Source organism: Protopterus annectens, chromosome 7.part1 (assembly GCF_019279795.1).
Source record: "Protopterus annectens isolate FY-2018-M chromosome 7.part1, PAN1.0, whole genome shotgun sequence".
NCBI lineage: Eukaryota > Metazoa > Chordata > Ceratodontiformes > Protopteridae > Protopterus > Protopterus annectens.
In genome coordinates, this window is record NC_056740.1 from 341,971,261 (window position 1) to 341,987,532 (window position 16,272).

General features: G+C 38.2%; 1 protein-coding gene across 1 annotated transcript in view; it reads right to left on the minus strand.

The window, feature by feature from the left end:
- DNAH12 (dynein axonemal heavy chain 12) overlaps positions 1-16,272 on the minus strand; it is a 4,520,724-nt gene that overhangs the window by 375,388 nt on the left and 4,129,064 nt on the right. The window lies entirely within an intron of this gene.

The window sequence follows — 16,272 nt, forward strand, 5'->3', positions numbered from 1 at the left end:
TCTGTAAGCAAACAACAGATGGAGCAAATATTTAACCCAGTCCCTCTTAAACTGGTCTGCAAATGCCCATAGCATGGACTTGATTGCAGAGTTTAACCTCTCAACAGGACCATTAGTCTGGGGATGGTAGTGGGTGGTCTTCAGGTGCTTCACCCCACAGTACTTCTGCAGACAAGCCAGGAGGTCTGACATGAAATTGGCACCACTGTCAGTCAGTATTTCTTTTGGGAAACCTACCCTGCTGAAAATCTCTAACAAAGTATTTGCCACCTTTTCTGCCTCAATAGAGGACAAAGCCACTGCCTCAGGGTATCTATAGCATAGTCTACCACCACTAGGATATACTTTTCCCCTGTGGAATGTGGGGAACTCACAGGCCCCACAATATCCATAGCTACCCTCTGAAATGGCTCCTCAATCACAGGTAAAGGCATCAAAGGAGCTCTCACATTGTCTCCTGCCTTGCCTACCTTTTGGCACTAGTCACAGGTCCTGCAGTACCCTGTTACATCTGTGGAAATTCCAGGCCAATAGAAGTTCTGCATAATACATGTAGTTTTACGTTTTATGCCCATATGACCTGCCAAGGAAATATAATGGGCTATGGCTAGAAGTGCCAGACAGTAGGCTCTAGGCACTATGAACTGCTGTATTCTCTCACCTTCTAGCCCTCCCTCAGGGGTCCACCATCTATACAGTAAACCTTTGTCCTAGTATACAGATTCCTTCTTCTCTTGAGAATCAGGTGCCTCACTAGCTACCTGCCGCAGGTCTTGCAGTGTAGGGTCTGAGAGCTCAGCCTGTCTCAACTCTCTCTCTTTGTAACCCTTCCCAGCTCCCCTTCCACAGAAAGTCTGGCATCCTCTGACAGCGGTGCCTCACTGTCAGCCTGGGTACTACTACTCAGCTCTACCTTTGCAGTCACTCTGTCCAAGCTCACAAGCAGCTCTGGCTCACCTTCAGTCTCAGTGCTACAGAGTAGCTCCCCTCCCTGAAGTAACCACCTCACCAGTCCTGGCTGCAAGTATGTGGTCTGTCTGGGTCTCCCCCAGGCTGCCAGACCCACATGCTTGTCTCAAAGCCTGACTGCCTGTAATTGCATAAACACATGGTACTGCCTCATCAAAATCCTTCCCTATCAGGACATCTTAGTTCGGTACCCCTGTTGTCTCAAGACAACCTACTATTGGCATTTTGTCTTTCCCACTTACTGGTTCTCTCACCTTTTGTTCCCCACCTTGCCTCCAATGACATTTGTATGACACATGACCCCACTGGTTGCATTCAGAACATTTAACCCTAGGTCCTGGATGTGTACCAGACTAGTGGCTTCCCCTACTACTGGCAGATTCTGTTGGGGCAGTCTGGGCTGCCCAGCATGGATTCCTTTAGACCAATGAGAAATACTGGGGGTCCCTTTCCTGTGCAGGGATGCCATGTTTGCTACGTATAGGTCTCCCTTCTTCTCCAACTCCTCTGAAGTAGCACATTGTCTATCAGGTAACCAGATCCTCATGTCCTCAGGCAAAGTGTTAAGGGCTTGTTCCCTCACCAAAAGGTATGCCAGCCCTTCAAAAGTGGTGACCTAACATCCACTCAACCACCTATGAAAATAAGTGCTCAGTTCAGCAACATATTCACACACACTTTCATCTGCCTTGCGACTATGCTCACAAAACTTTTTCCTATAAGTTTCATGTGTTAGCTTAAAAAATTTTAACAAGCAATTCTTAACATCAGTATAATCAAAACATTCACGATCAGTGAATTTAGACAGTACAGTTACAGCTTTACCATGGAGTAAGGGGGTCAGGAACCGTACACAGAGCCTTTGGCCAACATCATACTGTTTACATACCCTCTCAAACATATGAATGAAACTATCAAAAGTATCCCCCTCTGTAAACTGCGGAAGTAAGTTACTGACCTTTTGTGCTTTTGGGGTCTAGTTACTCCCTTCCCCATTACCTCCATGACTCTGGCAAAGAGTCATCATCTCCTTTTCCACAGCTTCAATTTCCAAACAGCTGGCCTCCAACTCAAGTCTCTTTAGCTCCAGATGGATTTTTAAGTCCTCTGCACAAAGGTTGAGCTGTTCATTCCCCAAATGTTGTACATCTACAAGGCCAATCTGATCATCCTCTTGGTTGCTGTTTTCTGATGTAGCTGTGACCAGAGCTGCAATCATGTCTGCTTTAGTCAGGTTTCCCTGCACCAGTCCTTTAGCCTGGCACATCTCAGCCATCTGGCTCCTTGTCAGCTTTCCATACACCTCTGCTGACATGCTTACCTGCTGTCCCTGACTAACTAAGCTCACAAAAGAAATAAAACAATTGTGATCTGAACTCTGAATATTCACTGCCTGGCTGATTTAGAGTACAAAAACATCTTCAGTGATCACTGTACACAAGCTACAAGAATTCAATATCCACACCACTACAAGCCAATTAGTATGTGACAACCAATTAATATGTGGTGTGGATATCTCACCACTGCCAAACAGTTAATATATGATGCCCGTGCACTGGCCCAGCAATCAAGGAGCCTCAGTCCTTACCACCAACGCCAGTGAGGGGCGTCCACATTGGGAAGGATAACAAATACACACACAGTAAAGTACAATTTCCCTTAAGAGCACACACAAATCACAGTCAGTCTGGGGCTGGTTTCTTCCTTTCTCTCTAGATCCCCAATAAGACTCCCCACTGACACAGCTATAGGGTCCAGATCTCAGCCTAGTGGTCAAGCTAAAACCTCCAGCACTCTCTCTGTCCAACCAGTGCTTCGTGTCCCTGCCCAAGTAGCTGACACACACACACACACACACACACGCACACGCGCGCACACACACACACACACACACACACACACACACACACACACACACTCACACACACACACACACACACTTTAAGACATGAGTTATATACAAACACACAGACACTACTGGGGAAGGCTGGCACAGGTTCTCCAGCTATGCCCCTTCTGCCCAGACTATACGGTAGTACCACTTGCCACCAACCACTAATATCAGCTACTAATAAGGTCCTTATCAAAGGGTGTCCAATTATTACTGTGCAATATTATTATCCAAATGGTAAGTGTGACGACCAGCAAGGCTTATTTGGAGTGGCTTGGACATTATCACTATATACATGTACTCTAGAGCTTAAATTATCTCTACATAAAACAGCTACAGTTGAAAGGTTTAAAAATATTTAATAATAAATAATAAGAACACAAGACAATACTTCTTACTACACAATGCTAGTCCAGAGTTCAGAGATCACAGATAAATGCTTAAAATAATACAGTAGAAAAGTTCTTACATCAATACAGAAAACAGCTAGACTAGAGTTACTATTTCCTATCTATATCTAAGAGCAAACACAGTTCTAAAATAAACTTACATATAGAGCAAGGCAGTGCTGGTGATGTCATTTCTGAAAACAAATGCAACATGCTCTGAGTCTCTCTGTCCTTAAATTGATAGCACAGTGCTGACTCATTTCAGATTACATCATTTTTTCCTCTGGTTCCCAGTCTAACAGAAACTCAGAGTTTAGCAGCCCTTTTTATCTTGCACCTGGTCAGGAAGCTACAGCAATAAAAGACATTATACATGCAAATTTTAGAAATTAACTCTGGTCTCAAAACAATAGCAAGAATTCCTTCATCCAGACATCTCGACTCCGAGTTTTGAGATCAAACAATTATACAATGGTTGACTTATCAGCTTTCCTCCAGCAGAGTGAAGTTCAACATTTACCATAATGTTCTTACATTTAAGCGAACAAGCACGTGGCTTACATTAATATTTACAAATGACAGAATTATCTACAAAATCCTATCTAGCTAGGCTGGCAGCCTTCACATATCTTCACAGATGGCACTAAGAAACCTCTATTAGGCGGAAAGGCAAAGACAGAAAGATAAAGAAACTAGTCAGACACCTTTCATAAGGGACACCAGCAACAATTTGCTCACCAGTCCACAGAATACCAAAGGTAGATAGAAGGAGTACTTCCAGGAGCTTCTAAATGAAGAAAACTCCACAGAGGCTGTACTACCCCAGATACAGCCTACAATGAAAGATGAAGAGGAGTCCACCACAAAAGAAGTAAGAACAGCACAAAAGAAAATGAAGACAGGGAAAGAAGCAGGCTCAAACGAGGTTGCAACAGATAAGATAATGATGTTGGCTGAGGTAGAGGAGAAATGTCTGCTGAAGGTACGCATAGCAGTATGGAGACAAAGGCATATACCAGATGATTGGAGAATAAGCATATTAGTGCCAGTGTTTAAGAATAAATGGGACATTCACAACTGTGGACAATATAGAGGTATCAAATCCTTATCACACTGTATGAAAGCTCTAGAGAGGGTGATTAATAAATGAATATGCAGAGTAGTAGAAAATAAGATTGGAAATTAACATCTAGGATTCAGATCAGAACACATGTGCAGAAAAGCAGAAGACAATCTGGTGAAGATTTAAGATAAGACAGGAGAAGGCAACAGGAAACAAGGGCATTGAGCAAAGAGGTGGATGGATTGTGTGAGAGAAGACCTGTGACAGTCATGCATGAATGTCAAAGAAAGTAGGAGCGTGACATTGAATAGAGAGTGATGGTGACAACTGACACAACACCCTGACGCCATGTACAAAATGGGAAAAAGGGGGTTGATGATTTTAGACTGACCACCACATTTAAGGTTGTTCCATTTTAACTGAGTCAGGATGCTCATAGACACTACAATCAAGGCTGACAATGACAATGACAATGGCAGACTGCGTCACAATGGATAGGAGGCTACAAAGTTAATAAAGCAAAATATTAAATCTGAAATCACTGTTATTTTTATGAAGTTGTTTCCTGAGGAAGACATGACTGTAGTGTATGTTATGTACATTAGTGTTAGCTTTGTCTGGCTATACTCTATTCCTCTAATTTTAGGAAAAGTAAAGTGTTTTAGGATTAGTACAACATATTAAAGCCTACTAAATATACCAGTTCTGGGAATTTTTTTTAAGAAAATGGGCTTCCGTTACTGGATGTTACAGGTTTTAAATTGTGAAGTCGTGTGTGATACAATTAGTTAAAATTTACTTACATTACTGATTACTGATACAGAGGGGCAGAGACATATGGAAAAACATATTTTTATTAGATCTTTTAAAAATTGAGTCTGTATAGTTATACATGAACAGCTAGCTTTGTTAGTCTGTGAGAATTATATGTGGCAAAGAAAGCAGATGTTAGATTGCAGTTGCTAACATAAAGACTTAAAATGTAAAAAGTATAAAGTCATGGAGATTCAGAAGCCATGTAGCTGAAACAATGATATGTCCTTAAGGAGTCATTTGCATATATCCCATGGGGCTATGCTACAGGAGTTTTAAGGCATTACGCAGTGAAGAGTTTAGCTTGGCTAGGTCTTCTTGTAGTTTTTACTTACTGATTTGTCTGGGCAACCTTTTTACCCTTTCACCTGGCTGTTATTTAAGATATTTTGCAGGCATTCAAATGTTTATATACATCAGCCTTCTTTTAAAGATCTTGTTTCTAAAGTAATAGTATACTGATGAGGTAAAAAAGCCTGAAACGTTCATGTCTACAGCTAGTGGAACTTGGGTTTAATGATTTGAATGTACCCATAAAGACTTAAAAAATGATGGGCATTCAGAAGCCATACAGCTGAAACACTAGTATGTCCAGGAAAGAAGAGGTCATTGTTCCCCTCTACTCATCACTCATTAGACCCATTATAGAGTACAACGCCCCTTTTGGTATGTACCTCACAAGACATCTACAACAACTGGAAAGGCCACAGAAATACCTCACAAAGAGGATTACCAGCCTCAAACAGATGCCCTACGCAGACCGTCAAAAGACTCCAGCTTTACTCTGTCGCATATCACCTACTCTGAGGCGATCTCTGCCTAACATACAAAGCTATGTCAAACCCAGAGCTGTTGGACATGCTCCACTTAAAGAAATCCCAATCCCCCCAAGCTGCACGCTCTAGGGACCTAAACCTTGTCACCACAATAAACAGAACATGCTGGAGGGATAGATTCCATATCAAAGAAAGCTCCTTATTAGCACTCTTCAAGAAAAATCTTGATGATTGGATGGGAGATAGGAAATTCACCCCGGGGATCACTTCTGTGGCTCTGCTTGACAGGGGCACAGGAAAATAATTTTCTTGGGTGGCAAAAGCCAGGGTACCATTTAACTAGGCTTATATAGGCCCTAGGGCCAACAGCCTAGTACTTACCTATGAACCTATTAAATAACCAAGCATATTTTTGTTTGATTGCTCATATAGCCAATGTGTGGCAAAGAGGTATCCACCATAAACATCCTAAGTACATTTAACAATATGAAATATGTTATCTGCAGCAGAATGCAGCAGCATCAAACTACCACTTAAATCAATATCAGCAAAAGACTTAAAATCTCTCAGGATTATACAGTATATGCATCTGACCACTGGCTGCTGTAAGAGTTATGAAAAAGGAATAATTTTTTACTATAATTTCCAAATTCTTTATACTCCTTTTCAAACGGAGTAGAAGCCAAAGAAGCAGACTTTCTATTACATTTAGAAAGTAAGATATCAGTGGAAAACAGGTTATTTATAAATTATTTCTTTAAAATCTTCAAATACCCTGCAAAAGCTTTCTGGTGTTTTTGGAACAAGCATAAACAGCCATGGTTATGTTAAACAGCAATACAAATGACCTTTGATGAGCTGACTACAGGAATGGCAGTGAAATTCTTGAGCATTTGAATTTATTTACAATAAAAAAAAATCTTCTATGAGAATTAGGGAAGCAGATTCCCAAGTACAATAATCTTTCATAAGTTGCATGACTTAACCAAAAATATGTTAGCAGATGGTGAGTCAGGAATAACCTATCACTGCGTCCCATCCTCACCACCATCAGAATGGTCAGGGAAGTTCATCAGGTGTCAGTAAGAAACAACCTAAGTGACTGGCTCTGTTGGCAAAATACATAAACAATACAGGCAGGATCCCATAGAAAATGAATTTCTAACTGCAAAATAAGACACAAGAAAAGACCAAGATATATGTAACACTGCTTAAACCTATGCCCATCTCCACTGCTGGTGGCATAGTGGGATAAAGCCTTCATTATGGCCTATGTGACCCCAGTTTGATTAACTTGGACAGTCAACAACAGTGGTACATGAGGAAGAAGTTACTCTTCCTCAGTGGGGAGGGTGGGGCAGAGCCATCTTCATACTTCCCTTAGGAGGAGAGGCTGAGATGTATATGTATGGCCTTGGGGTGGGCATTAGGATCACCAAGCCATTCAGTGATGGTACCCTTAATAGTTGGTGTGCAGCAGTATGCATTAATGTTGGGAGGACATTGTAAGCCATTGCAGATTTCTTGTCTACCCTGCCCAAGGGAAGGGAATAGCCATTCAAATGCTTTCATTGTCAGGATGCCAGTGAGAGCAGAATGACAGCTCTTCCCAGACTGGTCTCATTCTGGCTCTGGATGAAATCCCTGGAGCTGCAGAATTAACAGACTCTGTCTGAGGAGATTCTTGGTGGTCAGCAGGCACAGGGTCAAACATTACCTAGCCAAAAAAAATGTATTCATCATAAATTAGATACCTGATCACAAAAGCAATACAGGCAAATACTGGAAAACAGAAGGGAATTATGGGAAATGAATATCTAAATAATTAGGATCACCAGGAAAATGTCCTTGTGTTGATCAGAATGATCCAGGAATTAGACAAAGGTGAGAAAAAGGACTTAGAATTTATAGCCTCAGACATAAAAAAATACAAGAGCCCATTCTGGGTAATAAATAGACTATCCATACAAACGGGACTGGAATGAACAAAGGAAACATGATGATGATCCACAGCCAAACACAGCAAATAATGTACTTCTCCTGTGAATATGAACTCAAATCACACTAATCAGAATTTTGGAGCCCATTTATAGCATATAATAGCAACCTGCCTCAACACCACTTGGCTATTCTGAACATTTCTGCTTTCATCATACTGCAACTTATCATCAACTATTTTCTTTCTAGTTACTTCTGAATTGTCAAAAAGAAAATGCCCATTTTTTTCTGATAATGGGAAATATTTTTCCTTTTAAAATCTTTTTGTAGATGAAAATGAAATGGTTGCAATGGAAATGGAAAAACAGCATTATAATAATTAGTAAATTTGTTTCTGTCTAAAATCTTTTTAACGATGCAAACCATTACCCATTACACTTTTAAAAAACAGTAATTTTTTCAAACAAAAAGGCAAAACTGTTTATGCTTGATGAAGGACTAACCCTTCCACAATCGCACTTCTTAAGCATATTGGTGAACAATAATTACAAGGATAGTATCTAATAATATACAAAAAAGAATTCAGCACTCACTTAGCTAAATGCAGGCCTGATGGCAACTACTGTGTTGTTTTCATATTTATCAAGGATCATATCACTTCCAGGCAGATTCCCAAAGACCCACAAAAAAAAACTCACAAAACCCCAGCTCACCTGAACAAGACAAACTAAAACTCGCAGCCTGCTATAGGACACCCTTCATGTCTCCTGAAGATCATGTTAAAAGGTCTAAAAGTACTCAAAAAACTCCTTAACTAGAATTCCAATATTTTTGGAGACACTAAACTAGTCCTCATTTACCTGGAGCACAAATACCTTCAACATACGGTATGCCTAGAAATAGTTGGACTTAATCAGTAAAAACTCACTGGAATAGACAGTTAATAGACCTACTATGAGACACAATATTATAGATTTTAAATTTAGCCTATACATGTACTATTCCCATGATCTCTCTTAAACAGACAAACTAGACCATACACTTGTAACAGTTGTTTTAAAAATCTCCAAAGCTCTTGAAAGAAGTATCACTGAATTTAAGGATTTCAAATGGGCAAACCTCATATCATTTTATGATATCTAAAAACCTACCTATATTACTACCAGCTCTGGCATCAACATAACAGTAATATACAAAAAAGAATTCAGCACTCACTTAGCTAAATGCAGAGAATTGGCAGTTCCAAAAAAGAGCTAAATATAACGAGACATTTAAAAATAAACTAACCTGGTGGTCCACCAACATAGATAAACTTTACAGAAAGAGGGGAAAAACCCTCAAATTATAAAGCTGATCCAAAACACCACATGATAAGGATTGTATCAAACATTATTAGGGATTTAATAAAAAAAAATAGGCCTAAAAAGCAACCTATGAACTTAAGTTAGATGCTTAAGCTAAGGATACAAATTCTTATTTTGCTATGCTAAGAAACTAAGGAACAATATTCAACAATGTCCAGAATTTATTATAAACTCCAGTAGATAATGTCAATATACTAGATAACAAATTCAGTGCAAATTTTACACCTGAAATATCTGTCCAATTTCCAGATATAGCAGAATCATTCATACTCTCTATTATCACCTAGGAACATTTTCTGAAATTGCTATCAAAGACCAAAAAGACTTAATCGGTAGGACCTGAGAACATACAAGTTGTTTAACAAATAGACCTATTCATGCCCTTGTCAAACCTGTCTGCAAATTGTTTAACTTAAGCTTAGCAACAGAATTTGTTCCTAAATTATGGAGCATGACAGTGGTGATGCCTCTCAATAAAGGTGGCCCTATCATGGGCCCCCATAGTTGTAGACCCATCAGCTTGACGCATTTAATATGTTAAGCTATGGACTGTATTATAACTGGCCTCATCAATTATGATACCAAAAATCATATTAGACTTATATGATGAAAGACATGAAAAAAGCTAAGTTTCTTACAACTGCAAAGATATTTTTTTCTTTAGAAAATGTTCAGTTGGAGTCAAGAAGTCTGCAACTGACGGCAGCTGTAAACTCTGTTCTGAGTGAAATTGACAAAGATTCACTGCCAAGTACTTTGCCAATGGAAACAAGCTGTCTGCAGGTGCACACAATTAATCTTGAGTGTTATGCACATTTTCTGTTGTGTGAAATACAAAATTTAAAGGTACAGTTCAGTGAAAAATAGTCTGAAACTATGGGAAGTGAATAAGAGATAGCTGCCTCCCTAACAGCCTTAATACTTTAATGCCTTTAAAGGAACAGTGCACAATTTAGTTTTATTTAAAGATAGCCAGTGTACATTTTCTTAGGGCTAAAACTCAATGTTTTCTAAAAACATACAAGATGTTTTTCACATCTAAGAGGGAAACAGAGATAAGCAAAGAAAAAAAAACTGCAATCAGTGTAAGTGGGGCACAGGTTGTAGTATGCAGTTTAGCAAGGATAATCTTAATTTTAGGCTAGGTAATGCCTGGAAGTGCAGCCATAAATTTTGGGCACTTGATGATACAACTAATTGGGAATGGGCCATTCCTTTAGGGAGGTTTGGTATAATGATTAAGGTCTTAACTTCATAGATACAAGGTACAGGGTTTGATTCTGACCTCTGGATATTGGCTAGGCTTGTAATAGTTACCAGACTGATACTCTAGTATTTACCTATGAACCTGTGAACTGTATGTATGTTCAGCCTGACAAACATTAATGTGTGAATGTAACACAAAAGTTGGAAATACACATTAAAAAACTGTCATGTATAATAAGTGGGAACAATCTCTTTTTATCATGATGACTACTCTATCCATCATATCTTGGGATGTAAATGGCCATACAGGTATAGAGAAAAAGGAAAGAGTATTGAATTATATTAAGAAATGCAGAGTGCTAATAACAGTTCTGCAGGAGCTACATTTAGAAAGACATAAGCATGCAACTTTGACAAAGAAAATTTTCAACATGGATATTCAGCAGAATATCAGGGGCAAAGGAAAATTGGTGTAATCATACTAATTTCTAGATGGACTCCAATAGTGATCAAAGAGGAAAAAAGATAATGGTAGATTTGTGGTAGCAAGGGACTACTGGCAAGAGAGGAGGATTATGAGGGCATGCATTTATGTTCCACCAAAAACTGCTGTTATGGAGCTTAATACAATTTTGGGAGAATTAATATCAATTAGATTTCAGCAGGGAATATTACTTATAGGTGGGGACTAGAGCTTGATTTGCAATAGTGAGGATATATCACAGACCTGGAAGAGAAAATATAACAAAACACAGTAGATTTCGGAAGAAATGTCTGAAACTATTTGGTATAGAAGATGTGAATTCTGTACTAGGAACTTGGACAGAATGTACATATTATTCCTCAAGGTACAATAACTGGGCTAGACCACATTTAATTACATTTCACAGCAATGTTTGCATTTACTTGAAAGCTTCAACATATGCCAATAACTATTACAGATCATGCATCAGTGAAAACTAAGATAAAATTGCAGGGTAATAAAGTAAAAATGAGACAATGGCACTTTCACACCTACCTGTTAAAAAGGGAGGAATTTAAGGAATGGGTAGTGGAAATTATTCAAGAGTTATTAGGGAAGACAATAAATATCTTCAGAAGTTATAGCTAGTAAGTGGGATGAAATGATAATGGAGTTTAAAAACAAATTAGAAATAAACGAGAAAGAGAGCTATGGTTAAAAAGTAATGGGAATTACTGGGGCAAACAAGAGGAAATCTTACAGAACAAGAAGAGGAACAAGTGCAGAGTGTTAAACAGAAAATAAGGAAGCATATGGATAATAAGCAAGAGTTTAGAAAGACTGTGGTTAAGCAACTACTTTTTGATAATTACTCCACAGTACAAAAGCTATTAACACAATGATTTAAGCATCATAAAGTAGAAAGGGTTGTTGCCAAACATAGAGAGCCTATAAGAAGAAAAATAACTGGAGATCCTGTAGAGGTTAGAGATATTTCAGAAATTTTATGAAAATTTGTATAAAATTGAGAAATGTGGAAATCAAGAAGGAAACAAATGGAAATATTTATGGAAGATGTAATTATGCCAAGGTTAGAGGAAGATGAGGCTTAGCAACTAGCAATTAAGCTAGGATGGGATGAGATCAAAACAGTGATATATAATCAAACCTTCAGGAAAGTCTCTAGGAACATGTGGCATTCCTGTGGAAGTTTGTTTGGAGGTTAGGAAGGAAATATATGATAAAGATCTGGAAAATGTTGTTTGGAAGAAAGCTGTGGTGGCTATATTACCCAAGGAAGGTAAAGACCCATCAGAGCCAGCTTCATATAGACCCTTTCAATTTTAAACCATGACTATAATTTGTTTATGTCTACGGCAAATGTGTTGACAAAATTGATATATATGGATCAATGTGGTTCTGTGGAGGGGAGGCAACAATTTGACAACATTAACTGAACAATGATGACCCAGAGGGAAGCAGTATGCAAGAAAATGAAACTGTTGTTGGTGGGTCTTGCCACAGAGAAAACATTTAACAGACTAAGCTGTTTTATATGAGTAGGGTAATGGAAGCCTTTGCATTCCCTGTCACAATAATAAAGTTAATTAGGAGGATATATGAAGGATCAGAGGCAAGAATTAAAGTGGGAGGGTTTCTCTCTGATCAGATGTTTTTGAACAGAGGAAAAAGGCAAGGATATACGCTTTCCCCTTTGTTATTTCCTTTATATTTAGAGCCACTGGCAAAGAAAATAAAAAAGTCAAAAATGAAAGGATAGAATTGGTATGGTAATCAAAAAAGTTGGCTTTATTTGCAGATGATATTATTTTATAACTGATAAATCCAGAAAAGGACATCAGTTGTGGAACATTTTGACATAGTTTCACCTATTTTCAGTATATACAATTAATGAAAATAAAACAAAGGCTATAGCTGTAAATTATGTCCTCAAACAAGAACTGGTCCAGCAATACCCATATTTATAGGGACACAAAAAGATGGAGTATTCAGGAATATGGATTAAAAGGCTTCTGTAATGAAATCTAATGATATTTGGGAAGAAACTTAACAAAAATAATGCAAAAATTGAGAAACTGGAAGCTCCTCTTTATGGATATGGATTGTAAGACACAACCAGTGAAAATGTTTTTAGTCCCTTTAATTTTATATACCAGTCAAGCATATTTTTATCAACCAGAAGAGAAGTTGTGGACAGTAATTAATAAAGAGTTGAATTAATTTATCTGGGAAGGGGAGAGGGCAAGAGTTAAGTGGGATATGTTAATACTTCCAATAGAACAAGGTGGTGCAGGATTACATAATTTGAATGGATATTTTAGATCTACACAGTTAAGGCTCATACACATAACACAAGCAGAAGGTAACAATTCAAAATTGAAAGGGATGGTGATAAGGCAGAGGAATTTCAAGAAATAGAGAGGTAGTGCAGTTTTGATGAAGATCCTTAAGGAGAATAACAACAATAATAATACAGAATATTATATTCATAATGTAGCAGAAAGTATTTTAAGAACTAAGCCAATTTGAGAATGGCAAACTGAGATTTTGCTAATAGGGATAACTGCATTTATGGGTATAGAAAACAGGCAAGAGGGGGGCTGGGATTTACTGGAGAAACCTGGCAAAGGAACCAAGGTACTGTCAGCAAGTAACTAGAAAGGAAAATGTAACAGAGTGGGATCAGGCCAAGAAGACATTTGGACTACAGACTAGAGACTACCCTCTCTACCAAGGAGTGATATTATAGACTAGAGACTATCCTCTCTACCAAGGAGTGATATCAGAGTATAGGCAAAAAGAAAGGGACAGGGGAATCTAAAGTGAAAGATCCGTCCTGATGGGGATTTTAGTCAAATCATAGACAGAAGCAGCTGTTAAAAAAGGGATAATTAGTATGGCACAAAAATACTGCATGATAACTATAAGAATCAATCAGATGAGGTCAGAAAAGTTTGGGAAGAGACACTGTAAAAGCAATTTAAAAGAGAAGAATGGGAGGACATACTTATGGCTTCCAAGTATGCAACAAAATCCAGAAGGTTTAGGATCTTTGCCTGGAAGTGTTTGCATAGGTATTTTACACCCCAAGCAGACTTCAAAGAATTTTTCCTTAAGTAGATAGAAAATGTTGGAGGTGTGATGGGGAAAATATGCAAGTGGGCACATTTGTTTTGAGAGTGTAGAGAGTTGGCAAATTTTAAAAATTCTTTTCAGAGTACTCTGTCAGAAATACTGGTTGAGCATTGTTATAACTAAGGACATGATTTTTGACCTGGGATACTGGATCTGAATTACCTAAACATATTTAGGCCTAATTAAGTTTAATTCTGTTGGCTACCAAAAAATCAATTACTAGAAAATGGAACTCAATGTCTAAGCCAACTGTATTAAAAGTACTGAATATTATAAAAGACATAAAATAACTGGACGATACATCTTTAGAAAACGGAAGGTGCAAATTACATAGAAATAAAAGTGTGAGGTTTAATGGAAGGTAGTAATTCAGCATCTTATGTAATGTTGAATTGAGGATAATTACAAAGTAAATACATGTGATATATAATGTATGCACATAGAAAATAATTTAATATGATTTGTTTTATTTTCTGTTAATGTATGTTTGCCTGTCTTTTAAGTGATAATTTAATAAAGATGTTAAAAAAATCATATTAGACAGGATCCTAAAAAAATTGGCTTCATTAAAGGGAGCTCCTGCCTATTAAATTTAGTTAACTTCTTCAAGAGGGTCACTCAGGCTGTAGACAGTGTTTGGGCTGTTCATACAGGTAGCTCAATGTGGCCAAGGAATTTGATACTATATTACATGTGGGCATAGTAAGAAAGCTAATGATCTAAAACTAGATCCGTCCATGGTAAGACAGATAACAAGCTGGCTAAAAGAAACAATCAATATAGTTTGCGTGGGAGGTGCTTCATCTGAGAGCATGAAGATAATCTGGAGTATATGTGGGTAATGTGAAGTGTGTGAAAGTAAAAGTGGAGTTCTCCAGGGCTCTATGTTGGAATCCATCCTTTTTGGCATTTACTTCTCTGATATCCAGACTAGGAACCAGGACCTCTGGTTGACTAAGCTGGATATGACTGCGAAAGTGGTAGTTGTTAATATCCCCTCTGACACCTGTATCCTTCAGAAAAAAACTTTCCTTAGTAAATATCCAGTATATTGAAATAGGCTTATTGGATTGCAGTCTTGCAAGTGGATAAACCCCCAGGTCTAAACACATATCTTCATTTGAAACCTATTCTGAGAGAATGTAGGCTTAAACATTGAACATGATTAAACAACTGTTCCTGGGGTGCTGGCCCGGAGAACCAATGACAATGAAGACCAAGGAGATGCGGTTCGAATATGAGCTTGGGATTGGCTAATGCTTTGTATAAAGTGGTTAAGCACATAATGTTTTTTGATCTGATGAATGAACTTTCCAAAAGCGCTTATCTTTTATTTATTTTATAATTAAATATATGGCTTTAACTGTCTGAGTCCTTCTGGGTTCTCTGTTTATTTTACTTCTGTTTTGTTATTTGAACCACTACAGACTATTGTCCTTCGCCAGCTGGGATTCTGTTGTATACTTAAATTAAACATGAGAAAATAGAATATCATTGCATTTGGCAAACAGTCCTTGCCCTCAGCATACATACAGTACAAATAATTGAAAACAAAATGAAAATGTAGTCAAGGAGCCTGGAACCTGGGTTGACAACCCCTTCTCCTTCAATCATCATCATCATGTAGCAACTGTAGTCAGAAAGTGCTTCTACTTAGCACATCTAACAGTTGGGAGTATATCATCCAGATCTGAAGAAGTTATCATTCTTGTATTTTCAGGGCTGATAAAACCAGTCATTGTGTACACTGCCCCCACCTCCCCACCCCCCACCAGGATGTACTTCATTAGACATATCAAACAACTAGATAAGCCCCAAATGTTTGTAATTGGAAGATATTGGTTTAAAAAGACTCAGAGCTACCAAAAACAGGCTAGAAACTCAATCTCTTTACTTATCTTATAAACTCTTGAGGTGCTTGTTGTGGTTTGTCTACCATGGCATTGCAGACCCTGCTATACCTCTGCAAGCCTAATAGCACCACAAACAGGAAAGACAGTAACGTAAATCTTCAGCAGCAGGTAAACTGAACATGATGGAGACATAGATTCATTATGTAGCGCCCCTCATCTCTGTGGTAAACTTTCCCTGCTGGTTAAGCAGTGTGACACATTATGATCTTTCAGATAGAACTAAAGTGACTAGATGAAAACCTACAAATTTACCACAGGACTCTAGTCCACTTGAGAAAGGAGGTACAGTCTGAGGGTGGGTATTGGCAAAGCATTAAGGGTTGTGAAACTA